At 35.2% G+C, this 19,137-nt stretch overlaps 1 protein-coding gene across 7 annotated transcripts in view; it reads right to left on the reverse strand.

The window, feature by feature from the left end:
* The window catches only part of CTNNA3 (catenin alpha 3), a 416,441-nt gene that overhangs the window by 332,623 nt on the left and 64,681 nt on the right, over nt 1–19,137 (reverse strand). The window lies entirely within an intron of this gene.

Raw genomic sequence — 19,137 nt, forward strand, 5'->3', positions numbered from 1 at the left:
CTGCTGCCTGTGTCCCAGGTGCTCTGTAGAAATGAACAGCAGCTAGAGATTTACTTGAAGAAATGCATTGGATTACAAATTTCTGAAATATTTTTTGTCATTGCTGTAATACCCTATTTGATTATTTGCTTTGTTTATTTAAAATATTTATGATAAATATCTGTCAACAATACAAAATAAGCTGATTTCTTTTTTCCTTCCCAAAAAAGAACAAAACTATAGCAAATTGAGTCAAATAACTCAATGACATATTTTTCCACTCTATTTTAAGAAGCATTCAATTCAAACACTGCAGAGAACGTTAAGTTGCTGCTATGTGAACGTATGTACAATTGATGTGTGTAAAGAACAGCGCTCAAGAAAGTGAAACTAAAGTGTTGATCCATCAAAACAAGCTTATTAGCATTACCATTTTCAGAAATGTTAACAGTATGCTCTGTTTTGGCCACTCAGCTCACACTGCAAAATCAGTTTAACTGTTATCATGAATAACAGTTTCTCTTCTCGCATATTAGCTGGGTTTTCTCACCATTGTTTTTTGTATACCCTGCAAACAGTTATAGGATAGGAACTCAGACCAAGAAAGAAAAAGCCAAAAGCCCTTGAGCTCTGTGCTGAAAGTTAATGCATTGGTATATGATAGATTTAATACAGGACTGAGAATAAATGCCTTCCAGCAGCTGTACTCCGGACCTATAAATTGCTGCAAGTACTGTGAAAATCTATACAGAGAAAGAATGGCTGTATAATTTAAAGCACTGGTATTTGTCAAGAAAAGCTGCAGATACAGAACTTGATTTCTTTTTTTTCAAAATTCTTATGAAAATTACAAGTTGCCTTTGCAGAGATACTTTTTAGATTAGAACTTTTGTTCATCTTTCCTGACGGCACTTCAGTGCAGAATACTATTTAATTCTTAACAGAATAATGAAATTCAAGAACAAACGCCAAATGATTTAAAAAAAAAAAAAAAAAAGCTACAAATTAAAAAAAGTTAACAATGAGCATTTATGTTCTACATTGAATATACTTGGATAATATGAGAAAAGTGGAGTACTGATCCAATTTATATTGTAGAGATTATATATATTGTATTAATCCACAAAAATAAAATGTTGAAGAAAAGGTTTAAGCAGTTGAATTATTATTTTTGAGATGCATCCCTACCAAGAACACTGACAGCTGCATCACACACTCCTGTTCTTCCTTACGCTTGAGAGATTTTCCACGATCAGTCCAAAAATACCAGCTAAAATACACATTATACCTCAATAGCTACACAAAATGCTATACCACCTAACCAATGTCTAAAACTTACAGAATTTAAATAAGTTTATGGTAGAAATATGAAGATTTGTGTCTTAAAGTCACGCGTACATTTAACCATCTCATTTGCTAATTTGTGAATACCAAGCAATGACTTTTTTTTTGTTTTACACATTAATGATACTGGAACGTTTTACTAATCAGGGAAGTATAACTTTTGAGATAGTGGTTTTGATTCAGAAAATAAGAAAAGCTTCTAAAATATAAGTGTTTTCCAGAGAAAAAGAGTGTTATAAGTGAACATTCCTTTCTAACAGAAGTAATTTTAAGTCCATGAAGTAAGAACGTTTTGTTGAAACCCTCTGAAATAGTTACTTTCAGAATGTGATCAGCATTGAACTGTGTTGTCAATGTCTGTTATGTTAACAGACTGCTGCCTGCTAACTGCAGTTTAAATTGCCATATTTCTTTATGTGCTAGCTTCCAACTATCATAATTGAAATGACTCAATGGAAACCAATATCTTCCTGGATTCACAGCAAGTAACAATGAACACTGCAGCATTCCTTATGTAAGTTCAGGAAATGCAATTTCCTTTATTTCTAAATATATAAGAAATAAAGCATAAAAAAAAAAAAAAAAAAAAAAAAAAAAAAAAAAAAAGACAAGTTGAGCTGTCCTAAGAAATTTAATCATTATTTTTGGTGCAAAAATCAGAAAAGTCCCAGGAAATATTTGTTATTTTTGAAGTGAATATTCTATCAGAAGTTCAGTTATCTGAAAGCCCTTCAAACTGGCCAGAATTCAGTTTATAAGACACAAAACATAAGGCACACAATACTTCAAAATAAAACAGCAAGTCTTACTAATTATCCCCTCATACGGACCCAGCTGTGTTGAACCCACTGAATTGTAACAATTCTTAAGGTTAGTACAAGGGCTACCACAGGCAATATCCCATAAGACAACTGTGTTCAGTAGAAACAGCATGTAAAATATAATCTCTCAGTAATAGAAGAAAGAAGTGGAAAGCAGTCACAGTTTAAACTTCAGCAAAGAAAATTTTGTGAGGACCCTACAGACAGGCACTGCAGAACTCTGAAATTTTAATCTTTGTGATCTGCCTTTTAATATCTAAGCCAGGGCTTTGCTGTTTATCCTTGAGTATAAAACATGAATCCAGAGCTGATCACAGTCACCATCAGAAACAAATCTCTGCTGCTTTATCTCGAAAAGTCAAAACACCCTTAAATGGTCTTTTCCTTGAAGAAGGGAAATGGTAAGAGCTTCAAGCTTCACACAGCAGTGGCAGCAGTTTTGCTGAAGCGTCCTCTACTTGTTCATATACTGACTTCCTCATTTTCCCTACATGGCTAAAAATTATGAATTTGGATTTCCTTTTATTTTTTATGATGGTATCTATAATTGGAAGAACACCAAGGAATTAAAACATGTTGAGATTCATCTAATTAAATGGCATGAGAAGGTTTTAGTTCAAGCTTTTCTGTGTAGCATCAATTTCTTGTATTGAAGCAGTGTATAATTTTAATTGCAAACTTCTCAGCTTAATAAGCCTTAACAGAATACATTCATTTCTGTGACTTCAGTGCTTTTCACAAATGATAATAAAGACAGTTCTTCCATGGAGGAAATGTCACTGTCAAACAAAGCATTCTCATTAGTAACAGTTAGAAATTATAGAGTGGAGGGAACTCACACAATTTAGGAAGTCCTTCGACCATTAACTATCAGGTTTCAATATTACTGGTCTTGTGAAGCCTTGAAATCTTAAGAGATGTAGAGCGACAGATTAAATATAATAGTCCATCTTGATAAAGGAAGAAAGATGTCTTCCACCCCATTCCCCATACCAAGTGTACGAAATGCGTACAGAAGTATCACTTTATCTGACCCCTGGTTTCCTCTGGAACAAAGCCCTTTTTTACTCTTGCTGTGTTTCAAGAAATAACACAGCACACAGCTGATAGAGAAAGAGCACTCATAACCATCAGTGAAACTATTAGTACAGAAAAAGCCCTGTATTTTAGAATTCATTTAAAAGGGACAGAGTAATAAAATAAGGCCAGGTAAGTCAGTCAAAGCAGCACTGTACTTCACATTCACAAATAATTTACTAAGCAAACTACCTCTAAGGCATAGTATTTAAAAACTTTGTTTTCACTATTTCATACAGAAACTGAATTTCAAGTGATCAGCAAGTCCAAAACATTTTGCATTAGTACTTCATGCCCCTTTATACTTCCTGCTGTCAATCACTGGACTGAGATGAATATCAGGTAACAGCAAAAGGACAAGAGGGGATGGTCTCAAATTGCCCCAGGGGAGGTTCAGGTCAGATATTAGAAAAAAAATTATTCTCAGGAAGAGTGATGATGCATTGGAACAGGCTGCCCAGGGAGGTGGTGGAGTCACTGTCCCTGGAGGCATTCAAGTATCATGTGGATGTGGCACGGGGGGATATAGTTAGCAAGCATGGTGGCGATGGGTTGGGGTTGGACTAGACTGTCTTAGTGGTCTTTTTCCAACCTCAACAATTCTATGATTCTCTCTATCCATATTCTATATTTATATCTATTAATGACTAATTTTCTATTAATTACAATTGGATCAAACACAGATTTGATCCCAAATCTTCTCAAATCCAACGGAAATTGCAACATTCGTTTTTGCAAAAACATTATGCTTTTTTCACATTAACAACATTGTCCATAGGACACGTGAATTCTAAGATTCATACGTATTCAGAGTGTTTTCCATTTAGAGTTTTTGGTGAGTGGTACAATTTGCTGTGTTGCTGACTAAGACAAAACAAATTACATTCTCTCTTCATCAAGTCTCAGCCACGCTGCAATCAATATAACGTCTAACAGTTTTGAGGACTATGAATAAAATATTAAAATTGTGTTAGAGTTCTTTTATACTGAATAGCTTAATTAACATGAAAATAACCTTTCAGTAATGTTTCCTCTCTTCTAGATTATTCTTATAAAGTATTAATGAAACATTAAAACTTTTCTCTTAGGACAATAACTCACTTTTAAAAAGATGAATCACTCAAAGACTATCTAATCAATTTCCTTTTTAGTTTATTGTTAGAATATCACTCCTAAAAAGTGTACAGAATTTTTAAAAAATATAATCCTTCAGAGAACTCACCTTCAAAGCTAATGAGTGTAATCAGCTTCTGAAACAGAATAAATCTTTTATACTTTGCTATAGTACTTATTTTTAATACAAAATTGAAGTTATTTTTGCTCAAGGAAAGAGTTCCAAGAATTCTGAAATAAACTTCTTTAAGCCCAAACATGAGATACAGTTGTGCATTTGTGTATTTCTAATGTTAGTTTTGTAGCTTCCCCTCATCCCCTAGCAGATCTTAAACCTGCCATCCACATTCTTCAGTATTGCCTGAGAAAAGCAATATAGGGTCTCCATTCTTCTGCTGACAGTCCAGTGTAGGACTGTATAGGCTGCAGCTGGGAACAGCTCTTCAGCATAAAGGAACTGCATAAACCTAACATGATGGTTATTTGTTCCTTACACAAGGTGAATACAGAAATGAGAGAAACTACATTCAAATCCACTCTTCCTGGTATTTGAAGGGTCTTAGCAGTAAGGTAACGTTCCTGGTGACTGGAAAAAAGGCAATATTATATCCATTTTTAAGACGCGTGTGGCCACCTTCAAGGGAGGTGAAGCCCTCAGTACAGGAGAGATGTGAACCTGCTGGAATGCTTTCTGAGAAGGGCCACAAAAACAGTTCAAGAGATGAAATACCTCCCCTTTGAGAAGCAGAGAGAACTGGCGCTGTTCAACCTGAAGATGACAAGACTCCAGGGAGACCTGATTGCAGCCTTTCAGTATCAAAAGGGGGCTGTAAGAAGGAAAGGGCAGACTCTTTAGCAGGTTCTGTTGTGATAGGACATGGGGAAACAGTTTCAAACCAAAAGAATTAAACTAAAAGGGTTTTTTTTTGTTTTGCTTGTTTGTTTTTGGTGTTTTTACAATAAGAGTGGTGAGGCACTGGGAACAGGTTGCCCAGATAAGTGACGCCTCATCTTTGGAGACCTTTAAGGTCAGATTGGACAGGGCTTTGAGCACTTTATCTGTCTGTAGAGGTCCCTATTCAGTGCAGGGAAGTTGGAGTAGATGAACTGTAAATGTCCCTTCCAACTCAAACAATTCCATTATTCTAAGGTTCTGTACAGATACCCACTGCATCCTAGGAGACATTCTCTTTCAAAGACAGATAATCCTTCCCTTCACAGATTTTTCATGCTAACCTAAAATCAGTAAAAACTATTTCTATCTCATGGCCTCAGTCTAAGGAATATTTTTTCTTTAAAAAAAAAAAAAAAAGGAAGCATCCACTGAAACCAATGATGTCTGTTTATAAACAGCCCAAGTTCCCAAATTCATTTCAGTATTCTTCATCCCAATTTTTCTCTACAGTGTTATCACCAAATTAGAAACTGCTTTAGGGAAATTCAATACTGAAAATATTCCTCAGTTAAAGCAATATTCATACATTTTAAAAAAAGAAAAGAATTAGGGAAAAACTTTAACAAAGGCATACATCTTTATTTTGCACTTACTCAACTTCCAACACCCAGGTAGCACCTATGGAATCTCTCTTATTACCTATTTTCTCCACCCTTTTAGACACTCTTCTTCTGACTTAGACAAAAATAACTGTTATTATTAAGGAGTTACAAAATGCTGATTTCTAGATATAAAAATCAGTCATATTAATCACTTTCACTACAGTTAAACATTCGAAATGTGAAACATCTGAAATTTTTTAGAGGACTCTATTGAGCAAGCCCTGAGAACTCAGGCTGTCTATGAAAGTCAGTGAAATTAATTTGTGAAAGCCATTGATTTAGTCTGCTAATGCCACAGTGAAAACAGGATGCTGCCAAAAATCTAATCACATAGTAACAATTGACACTGGAAAGCAATTTTGATAACTATAATCTCTTCAGATAATCAAGAATAATCATATATAAGAACATAACTTTTCTAGCTTAATAAAATTTCTATAGCATTTGTATGTTGCATTCAACAGCTGCTGCAAGGAAACTTTGTGATGTCTTTGGATAAGTATAATCTATGTTGTAAGACAACTTGATGCATTGGGCAAATCTCTATTTGAGAGACTGCTTGGGCCTTGTCATCTGGAAGAAATTTTGGATGTTGATTAGTGAGAATTTTTAGCGAAGACTAATAGCTAAACAACATATTGAGAATTACAGTGATGATGAAAGGATGTTCATCAGTGATTATGAGTTCACAGTAATTAGACAGCAACTATCAAAAATATAGGACATTTCATCTGCAAGCTAAACGTGCAGTTTCACTGGCCAAGGCCTGTTGTGTTGTCTGGGGTTGCTGTGGCCAAAATGCAGGACCCAGCACTTGGCCTTGTTGAACTTCAAGTTGCTGAACAGGACCGACGCCAATACAACCCCTGGGGAGTACCATTCGTGACCAGTTGCCAGCTGGAAGTGATTCCATTTACCACACCACTCTGGGCTCAGCCATCCAGCCAGTTCTTAACCCAGCAAAGAGTTTATCTGTGCAAGCTACAGGCTGCCAGCTCCTCCAGGGATAACTATGGGAGACAGTGTTGAAGGCTTTGCTGAAGTCTAGGTATACTAAGTCAATAGCCTTTCCCTGATCAAAAAGATGAGTCACTTGATCATAGACGGAGATCAGGTTGGCCATGCAGGACCTGCCTGAATCCAGGAACAGTCACAGGAAAGCCAAGGGACATGTGCTGACAGTATAGGGTAACTAACACAGCCAAGAGATCACGGCAGCCTGTCTAGTATATTAAAATGCAAAAAAATTCAACAAAAAAATTCACAGAATTTCCACTTCCAATATTTGTGCAGAGGATTGGATGCAGATGCCTTTCTTTTTTTTGCCAGGATTGTGGTTCTGATCTATTAACACAAAAAATGATTTTCTGTAGGCCTAAGTACTGCATTTTGAAATGCTGCAAACTTTGCAAAATCACCTTTGTTTGCAGTTCCTTAATAAAATCTTCAGTTAAAGTAAGATAAGTGTGATTAGAGTAATAACTGGTCAGAACTACTTCTCTATTTAAAAAAATATCTGCAATTCTCTAAATCACATGGACCTGCTTTGGGAAAAACAACACTTACACAGTTTACTATCACACTAAGGATCAATTGAACAGAAATTAAATCACATTATGGTACTCTTTCATTAGAAAAAAAGCTTTATGGACACTCATGTTGCAATTCACTACTCTCAATATGCAAACCTTTAAAGAAAAAGATATTTTTTTTTAAGAGTTACTTCAGTGGGGAACATTGAACAAACAGACTCCTGCAACTTATTCAGAAAATTTCTGAAGAGCTCACCATATTCTCTGATTAATCACCAAAAGTATTTGTCCAGAGCTTTTAGAAAAGTCTCAGGTGTTACTGCAGCTTTAATTCCAAACAAAACCATGTACGAACGAATGGATGAATTACTTCACAGAGGAAGAATACCATTAGAAACTACAGTCAAATAAAGAAGTTACTACATCCAGAAAAACCAACACTTGGCAGTAGAAAGATAAACAGTTCTTCATACTGTTGCTGTAGTGATGGGGATTAGGACTAGAGGAAAAAAAAAAAGGCAGTTCAGTGAGCATCAGAACTAAAGTAGACTCTGGGCTTGTACTACTGCAATGCTGTAACACAATGGAAAGCACAGCAATGATAGCAGAGTAGTCAAGTCCTAGACTACAGCAAGAGAGGACATGTTCAAATGTTGCAGCCATGGGCACAGAAACAATGGAAAGAATCTGCTTACCCTTGGGAAAGTCTAACTTATCACAGGGATCTCCTGCAAGATCCCCTTGCCTCCACTACCAACCCTTAAATGCAATGGATCCATCCCATCTGGACACTGAGCTGCACTGCATGCACCTGAGCTCCCCTGGGTTGGTCCTGCCTTCCCACCAGCTCAATTACTGTTTCATGCCATGACTTAGCATTCCCACTACAACAGCACAACATCCAACCTGCAAAAAAAGTAAACAGATCCTGTATGTTCTATCTGTGGTATTTTTCTACAGTTGCTAACAAGAAGCTGGAGTTCTTAACCAAATAATTCACTAGTGGCTGCTTAAAACAGCCTCCTTCTGTACTAGGAAGCATGCAGTAACATACATCATTCTTCTGGCATGGTTTTTTGTTCTGATTATGTTCTTCAAAGTAAAATCAGAAAACATGGTCTTAAACTAGTGTGAGGACAGTACAAAAAGATTGGCAGAGAAAGAATCCTGGAACATATAGCAGTGGGTAAGTTTTAAGTGGAAACATGTATTAAATATGATTTTTCAGAATATTTGTCTATGTCTGAAAAACTCCATATTCCTAACCAAGGTTATAAAAAGGAGGGAACATTGAAAAAGAACGTACAGATAATAAAGGACAAGAGTAAAAATGAAATTGTTTTTGATAACTTCCAAAATGACCTAAAAAATAAAACCAATTTTGAAAGCAAAAATTACAGCAAGTACAAACGTTTGTACCTATGCTGGAAAAAGTAAATTGCTGGCTGTATTGCAGTCAGAAAAATACACCACCCTGCTTCAAGTCTTCTTCTAGTCACTTTCAAAACAACAAATATCAAAGCAAAGTGAATGAACAGATTGTAGCCTGTAAGAAATTTTAGTAACTTTTGTCATCTTTATTATGGATAAACCCAAGCTGAAGTGCTGGAAGATGGAGGAGGCTGAGGATGCAAAGAGAAAATTACAGAAAACATGGATATTTTTAAAATATATTATAGAGGGGAAATATTTTAACAGCAAGGAGAGTGAAATGTTGAAACAGATTGCAGACAGAACTGTAGCACCGATAAAGTATTTAAAGAAAAAAATTGTTGGAATTGGTCACTTACATTAAATCTGATTTGGAATACACAGATTCTGGATGGCATGGATGTGTTCCTTTCAGACCTTCTTTTCTGATCCTATGAACATATGCTTCCAAACAGATAACATAAATATCACAGCTCTCCGCCAGACTAAGCAAAGAGATTTCACATTCAATACAGAAGGAAATGTGTCTGATGAACAGAGGAGAGTTACAAAGGCAGAAAGATTTTTTCATTATGGGTCAGTAAACTGGATAGCAGTCATTCAGGTCATGACCAAAATAACCATCTTGTACAGACTTATATGAAAGTGTCAGGCATGTTTTCAGTACAGGCCAGAAGTATACAGGGTCCATGCTGCTGCTGTACTGGCTGTGTGGATAAACACACCCATGCATGCAAATTTTGCTCAATGCAGCAGCTTACAGAGCCACTAAATAAAATATTACAAAGCGAACAGCAATTTATATATATATATACATATATATATACATATATATATAATATATATATATGGTGATTGAGCTGCGTGTGAAATACACAAATCTAAGATATTAAAATAACTGTTTACTGCACATATATGCTCTTCTCTTCAACAATGTGTGAGCGAGTTCCTTAATTACAGAACATCTCCAAACATACTACCAGGCCTAAAATCTTCTTGTAGATGCTTGATCACATCTCAACTCCTTACCTAAAAAATCTCTCCAAAAAACACTGCTTACAACAGCTCTGGGAATCAGAATAAAATCCACAGCTCTGCAAACAAACTGATGTAGAGGATCTTTGTATTTCAAGAAAAATGTAATTAGTGCTATACTGACTGAAAAGTAGCAGAGCCAATTAGATATAAGCAGGGCACTATTCAACATTGTATGATTTAGTAGGCATGATTCCTCATTTTTCCCAATTTCCCCATTTAAGAGGTTTTCGTTTATTTGCTGTTTTTATCCCATGAGTGATGTAAGAAAATGATTGACAGACCTTGCACCAAACTGTTCTAATGGTAATACCCCTTTCACAGTCTAGTTATTGTCTTCCATGAAAGCACATGACAGATGTTTACAAATGCCTGTTGTTACTGGTTTAGTACCACCTTGGGTCTTTTTTAATACCCCACGTCTGTAATCACCTGAAGTAACTCCTTCCACAGTATGTGCAGAACATACTCATGATAGTTTTTCATTTGCCATTGAGATCTCTCACAATTACTCTTACAAATAATGTCATAAAAGAGGACTGTAGGATGTGGAACTGCTGTACTGAACTTGATGAGCCCTTAAATATCAGCTAGTCTGTAATCAGTAGTGATTGCAAGGACCTGATCTCAGAGGACTGTCCTTTCAGGACAGGTACAGATTTGGATGGGGTCATTCACAAGTTCAGCAGCAAGTACTCATGCCTAAGGAAGAGAATAGAAAATCCAGCTGAGCATCTTCAGTCTAATCCTTAGCAATCATGACACCACATCTTTAGAAATCCCACAAAAGACCCTCCTTTGACAACAGGATCAGGCCTTCAATGGCTCATGTTGAAAACAGCACTATATAGCAATAGCAGAATAAACAAAATGTTACATTCCTTCACAAATGCTAAAAAATGATGAGGAACTAGGAAAATACATGGAAAAAAAAAGCTGCGACACTTCTTTGGAAGTTATTCAGTAAATAATGGAAAACATATCTACTGGTTAGTTCATCTAATAACAGTTTAGAAACTGGTTGAATATGCATTCAGAAAGGTAACAAAATGTCTATTTAACCAGCACACTAATTAACACATGTGCTTTCACAAGATGCAAAGTATTTTTTAAAAAAACATTTTTAAATTATCAGGGTATAAAATATACACTACTGGATATACTGATAACCAAATACATATGTAATCCAACAAACATTGCATAAAACGCATTCTTCCTGAACAACTGTGCTCTCAGCTACAGCACCAAGGATTAAAAAAAAAGGATAGGACATACAGGCAGGAAAAACTACATTCATATTTATCTTTAGCCATCTATAGGAGGTTTTTCCACATCCTCTTGTTTTGCTGGAGGAAGAAAGCCCAGTCCACAGACTGCATACTGCAGCTGAGCATAAATGGACTACAAAGCGGCAAGGGGCAGAGGGTCTGGCAGTCTCTAGTGACATAGCACAAACTACTCTGCCACCCAAAAGACAAAACAAAGAGGCAGGATGCCATATGTATGAACAGCACCGTAAACAGGAAGCACTCTTGTTCAGTTCAAAAAAAAGTACTCACATCTTGAAAATTCAGACACTGGAATGGATACTTGAAAACAAACTCTAGAAAAAACAAAGTGATGTCTTTTTTTCCCAGAAGAAATCACGTAGACAAAAGCATACATTTTTTACAACATACAATGTTTAAACATATACAGTGTTTAAAACATACAATGTTTTAACAACATACACCACTGCTTTAGAGCACATAAGAGAGCTAGAACCATCCAGCAATACATTAATAAGAGTTTTAGTCATTTCACAATGAAAACCTGAGAATTTATTCAGAAGAATTAAAGCTACTTTTGGAAATGTAAGAAAATGATCCAGAAAGAGATATATTGATACATTTAAAAAAAAAAAACAAACAAACAAAAAAAAAAAACACAAACAAAAAAACCCTCTATAAATGCAAAGTGAAATATTACTTTGGATAGATAGAGCAAAATGTTAAGCATGCTATTTTCTTCCAACATGCATTATTTGTCACGATCCTTCAGGTCAAGGTAGCAGTTACAATACTTCTGCACATCGTGCTCTCAATTTTCAGTATGCCATAAATAGCAATAGATATCATAGATACCATCTATGCATATAGCATAGATGGTATAAAGTTTTCTCACTAGCTTTCTGTTCAAAAACCTATAAGTTTGCATCCCTAACTATTGCCTCAGTCATGTGAAAGTTATTGTGCTAAATGCTGAAGTTGGTAAAAAGCAGGATTTATTGTAGTAGTATTTAAAGGAGTATGTAAAGTAAATCTTAGTGCTCAGTTTTAAATAGGTCATGAGCCAGAATGAAAACCAACACCTACCAGGGAGCTGTGTAATCTTAATTCTCAAGTTTTCCCTGACACACTAAGAGGAACAGAAATTTAATGAATTCTATATTACTTCAGTAGTACTACAGCAGTTTCATCATGATAAAATTTAAACACTAAAAAATTAAACACTGCAGAAACTAAAGTATTTTCTCCAAATGAAATGGAAGATAGCCATGTTCCATGGTACGTTGTAGCAATCAGACTTCTATTCTTGTAGAGCTGGGCACTGCGCAATTCAGCTCTTCAGATTTTTTACACTGCATTACATCTGCAGCTCTGAAAGATTCATACCCACCGCAGACCACACACAAGACTAAACAGTTCTCATTTATTTTTGAGAATTGTTATGGAAAGAGCGGGTAATGTTTCAACTTTTCTTTTCACAAGCTTCTGAAACACTATGCATGAGGATTTATGCCAGTACCAACAGGAACACTGGCAACTTCTTATTAAATCCAGTTTGATGCCAAGCCCAATGGACAGACTCTTGCCTGATACCAGCAGACACTTCACCATACCAACGATTATACAGCTGCCTGTACTGCATTTTTCAAGCATTTAATATTGCAGCCATTCTACAGTAAATATGTTTCTCAGAGGAAGTCAAAGGTCCTAAACTTTGCAAATCTTTTCCATTTGAGCCCTTCAGAAATTATAACATAACTTTATAATATGGTATCTCTATTGACTGATTACTGAACTCTTGCCCATATAAGCCACATGCTATTTCCTTCAATTTTCATTAGCACATGTGTACCATACACTTTCAAAGCATTAGCCAAGAAGAGTAAGAACAGAAATAACTTTTCATTACAGATCTCTGCTCTTTCTTACACTTCTATAGAGTTATATTCTAGTAAATTTAGCTTTTCAAATGAGTTCTAGGCATTACTGAAGAGTAAATTCCTTTTAAGGTCTGAAATATTTCATTACAAAGAATCTTCCCAATTTCTTCATCAAAATCATTGTCAAGTACTTCCTGATGAATGAATGCTTCCCACAAACAAACAAAACAGTCAGTGTTAATACTAAGCAGAATCTGTACTCCTATATCTTATTTCTGTCTCACTGCAGCTGGCACATCTATTTTAAAAACAGACATGTCTCTTTGCATGTAAATCTGTCCTGTGCCCCTTGAAGTGCATATTACTTAAAAGTAGTTTAAATATCCCTTCCTTGTTTCTAATCATATCAGAAATCTCCAAGCAGGGGAGCAGGAAGGGAGATGCTTTTTCAAGTGAGATTATCAGATAAAGCAAAAGCCTGGATCTTCAAGAAAGTAGGCCAGCACCACATCACCCCAAAGTTCATCTGTATCCTGAGTGGAATCACAGTAAAACCTGCTTAAAAGTGAGCACTTCCTCCCTTCAAGTTTCCAAGGTTTTACCACACATATCTTGTGGCTTTTGGAAAAACAAACGTTTAAGTATGTAATCAGAAGTCTGGAATCCCTGATCACTGCATTTCTCAATGTGGAAATGTGAAAACAATGAGTAGAATTTATGCAGATTTAGAAATGTATTTACATCAATTACTAAAAAGTAAAGCTCCTCTAATTCTGCTTAAACTTCTTTCCCAAACAAAATACTTCTTTAGAATGTGTTGTCAGCAACTGCGAGACCCCCCCATGGGATGTGACGTGATAGGCCCTCTCCCTGCTCTATGATTGATGTGCTTTAAGAATGCTTATGGAAAACAAAAGCAGAAGTATTAGCTAAGCTTTCCTACCTACTCTTCACAGAATAAAAAAAAAAAAAAAAAAAAAAAAAAAAAAAGCCAAAACTTTCTGCTCCCATGCCCTCAATCAAAATTATTGATGAAAGAAAACTAAGGTTTCAATGAGAATATGAACATCCTACTTTGAGAATACAGTGCAGCTGAAGCAAATCCTCTGCCAGTTTCTTAACATCAGTGAGATGTTGGGCAAGCATCTAATGTAGTTACTGGGTTGGCTGAAACATCTCTGCCTTAAACATAGATCCTGAAAGACAGAATTGCTGTCAGAATGCTGAAGACCTACATGCCTCAAAGTTACACATAAGCAGTGGTTCCAGTATTACTAGTTTAACATAGCCCTGGAAGGCTATAAAACAAAAACAGAATATATTCAGTTTTACCTAGAAGTAAACAAAATTATATATATATTTCAAGCATACCCATAGATAACGTCTTTCAACTATTTCTTACATATCATGTTCTGTTACAAAAGCTTTGGGTAACAGTCATTGCACTTGACTTTTTTGATACAACGTACTACATGATTACTTTATTTTCTGCTTGACTATTTATACTTTAATTGGGAATGCTTAGCTGGAACATACAGCAGTTTGCCTACTGTATCACATCTGCCACCAAGTGACTCTAGATAGCATACAAAGGTTATTTTTAACTTAGATCTGAGTAATCATTTTGTCTCCACATTACTCCTGTGAGAGAAGAACAATGTTTGAATGTTTGGCTAAAATAGTCCAAGCCAGAAAGTAACAGTGACAACAAACAAATCATCCTTCTGTACAGATTTAGAAGTGGTTGTATTAAAATACCAGCAGAAGGACAAATGCACAGATGCTCAGTTGTCTCCCTCTCTAATCATAGTCTGAAAGTGATTTTATTGTGAGAACCATTAGTGAGGAATAGCAGGTCAAAATTAAGTAACAACCATCAGCATACTGTATGGTAGTACTTAAAGGCATTGCTACAATATCTGTTGTCTGGAAACATGCAGGTAATTTCTACCTCTGAGACAAGTGCAGTAGACCCAAGAGGGAAAAAAAAGTTTGACTTCTCCACATTGCTAGCTCCATCTTGGCAAAGCTACCATCAATAGATTTGTAGAACACTACCCTTCCTGCCCCATGCTAAGCTAAGGTTAAAGTTTGAATCACGTTCTTTTACTTAAACCAGAAAGGTTTTGCTCAACATACTGATGTTATATCATAGCAGGAAATAATTTTTTTTTTCTAAACTATAAATGCAGATCACAAGCATCCTCACCAGTCAAAATACACTACCCTTTGTTGCAGCTTGGCACTGCTAGGAAAATTCCCATTGATTTTGCTAGCAGGGCAAAAACTAAAGAACCTTGTAAAACCAGAGTAGTACTGCAGGCCACTTTATATTTACATCAGCACTGGAATACTCAGATTTCTTGCCATACTTTTTTTGTGCTATTAGTCCCAGCACATCAGAAGAGTTTAAACTGATCATATGCACAACATGCATGTTCAAATAAGGTTAACTTAAGATATATCACAGTCACCCAACGTAAGAAACACTGGCAGAACATGTCTACAAACAAGAAAAATGCAGTAAGCTTGTGTGACAAAGTGTTATAATTAGTACCACTGCAAAAACTCCTTATAATATGGTTATCTCACATAACACTCATCACAGCTTTTTAAAATCAGCTTCAAAAAAACATCCCTCAATTACCTTCCTAGAATGCAGCTGATTTAGAATTTTTAGCACTTGCTGTCTAAATATATAAAGACAGCTGCTACAAAACCCAATATACATGGCATCTATTCTGATACTAATGTTCTCCATGAGCATTATTTTGATGTGTGGTCATTTAGGCACTGAGATCTTCATTCCACCAGGTATACCTTACTAAGTATTTGGCACCTAGCACTAACCATTTCAAGTGAACAAAGTGTGGCTAGTGTTTCTGAAAAGCAGGCTACAATTTTCCAGAACACTGATTAGAAAACATATATGATACAAAAAAAAAAAAAAAAAAAAAAAAAAAGTAACTGAGAATGCATAACCCTTTATAAAATCCTAGGTAACTTGAATCATTCAGAAAATCCATAAAGCACAGTATGAAGACATTTGCAGAGAAAAGATATTATTAAAAAGGAAGATTTCATAGATTGGAGCATAGAGAAAAACACATAGAAGAGAACCACAAAATGCCAACCTGCTTTCCAAATGAGCAGTCAATTCATTTACCCAAGAAACTCGCTCCAAGATTTCTAAGTCCCATCTTCAACTGCACACAACATATTACCCAAACTCCTTACCTACATGGAATGCCAGATTTGGCTGTCTCAAGAGAAGATGCTAACTGTTAAAAAGTATTTTGTGCCATGAAGTTATACCAGCATAACCCAAGAGCAAGATTCTACTCTTGGAAGTTTAACTCTTATACATGTGTTTGTAATAGATGCCCTCCTTTTGCCACTATTTTGTGCGCATTACTTCACCACTATTCCCACCCTTTCATACATGTAGAAAGAAACATCAGAGGGAAGATCCAGTATTCTTTAAACTTTATACCCTCTATTCCAGTGCTACTGAATCCTTTGGTCTGCACAAATGTCTTAAATACTGGTCTATGGCAAAGTTCTGTAGAATATGATTTAGAAATTAGTTGGATGACTACTTTATTCACACTCAGATGTTTGGCTGATTTGGGGTACCAGTGGTTTCAGATGAAAAATAAACATTAATGACAGTCCACATATTTACAGAATTGCATGAATAATTGCTTCTTTCTTGACTTCAGGGGCAATTATTTAAAAGCAAAACTGCATTTGCCTGCCTGTGGAAGACGTCTTGATTAGAACATTATTATATCAGTCAGTCAGGAAGGAAAACTGGAACAAGTAATTCTTTAGAAGTTATCATAAAATTGTATCTAAAAATGGATTATATTTGATTAAAATTGAGGGATTGTTTAGAATTATATCAGGAATTAAAGAATCTCAGGGTGTGTTGTTTAATATACTGTCTGTCATTTCAAAAGGAAATTAATTTAATAGCAGCAAAGCACCTATCATTACTATATACTAACCATATAACACACTAAACGAAGATTACTTGTAGTCTTCCAGAGTGAATTAAATTTGTTTTCCTCATAACTTTATAAGTAAAGGGACTTGACAGTAATTTCTCCTGCATTCAAAATAAGTTCACCTCTGTGAAAAGGTCATCCATGAAAAACGTTAGCCTTAAGGATGAATACTTGCAACGCTCTGACCATATATTACAATGACAAAAGGAAAACATTATTGCAGCTCAAACCACAGACTGTTTTTTCTAACAAGCAAATTTAAAAGGAGAGATACATTCTAATGTTACTGAAAACTTTTATTTCCTCATCAGGAACAGAAACCTAAGGAATTTATTTTTCTTTCAAATAAATTAATATTGAAAAATAAAAAGGATTGCTTGAAATGATTTTATCAAATACATATCAACTCCCCTCTAAATGATACATAATAAAGAAAATCTAACATAAGATTGAGACAGCACATTTTTTTAAATCCATATTTACAATACCAGTTTGAAAAAGGAATTTGTGCACAAACTAATGCTCAGACAGTGGGTGACAACCTCTTTAAATTTGTTTCTGCAATTAATACTAAAGCTTGTAAGTAGAATCTTTTTCCTTGCACAATATTTCTTTTAACATAGCACTTTTAATACTATGCAGTAGAAACTAAAAAGTCTTACTCAGAGCCAGTTCAATCCAAAGATCAGAGTCTCAAAAATTCACTTGATATGGGAAATTATACTGGAAAACCTACATATATGTATATTCCTTCCAGTACTTATAAGTACTAGAAGGAAATATTAATATTTACAAGGCAGATTATAAAGAGGAAGAACTCTTAATAGGAGGAATAAAAAAATTGTGACTATGCTGAAAAAACAACTGAGACTTTTCTCTATCAAATGGCATTATTGTGCTCTCTGTATCTGTTACAGTTTTCCATAGAAATAAATAGGAGTCATTGCTTTCAGAGCAACTTATGTATTTACTGAAAATCTTCTCACACAGTTTTCAGTTTACTATCTCCTACTCCAACATTGAAATTAAATGAAACAAAATCTTCTAAAATATAGCGGTCATAGATTCTCACTTAAGCAAGCAGTAAGCATACACAGATATTTATGTATATTTTCCCATTTTCTCATTAGATATAAAATGTTTTGGGATTTTTTTTGTTTGTTTGTTTGTTTTCAATCTCATTACCAACAGCAAGTAAGTAGAAAGTACCTTAGACACCCTAAAATTGGAACAGTGTTCCTACTCAGGCATTTTCATGGATTAACTGTAGAAGGAAGAATAGGTTAAAAAGGTCAAATTCTTCCCATTTCAATATGTACTTGAGATAACCCATTTGCTTCATTATTTGTATTGAGACATGCTAACCCATTTTGATACCATAATGATTTATGTATGAATAAATGTGGTGCATATTGCAATCTTGAATTTTCACTGAAAAAAGCATTGAACTGTTTCAGATATTTACATGAGACCCAAACTACCTTATATTTCACCCATCTCTGACATGACTTTGTGATTTCACTAGCTTTTGGTCAACCATACAAAACTGTAAAATACAGCTCTGCTAACATTTAGATTTAAGGATTTAGTCAGAACTATAATAGAGGGCAAAATAAAACAGTACCCTATAAAGTCTATCAGACAGACTATAAATAACTGCAAGTTAAAAGAACTACGAGGAGCAGAGATTTTTTTTCTTTCCCATCAATCAGAGGTAGAAAAAAAAATCAAGAAAAAGAAAAAGAATTTGATTTCAGAGATATTCGGGGCTCAAATTAATTTTGAATACACCTTGATGAACTATCTCCAAAGTATTTCACATTCATGCACATCCTGATTAGGATTAGGGAAACTGCACCAAAGACTAATTTATCAGCAGTCAGGTCTTGTGTTACTTTCATATGAACTACAAAGATTTTCTTTATAGAAAGTGACCGGACATATATATATATGTAAGTCAACAGTGACAGTGCATTACCTGCTTCTCCAAATGAGATGCTCACTAGCAGCATCCTAAATAGCAAAGCCTGCTTCTTCTGCAGGTTCAGCTTCTGTACTTCTCCCTGCAGACATGCATCCCCAGTTCAGTC

This window comes from Lagopus muta, chromosome 5 (genome assembly GCF_023343835.1).
Source record: "Lagopus muta isolate bLagMut1 chromosome 5, bLagMut1 primary, whole genome shotgun sequence".
Taxonomy (NCBI): Eukaryota; Metazoa; Chordata; class Aves; order Galliformes; family Phasianidae; genus Lagopus; species Lagopus muta.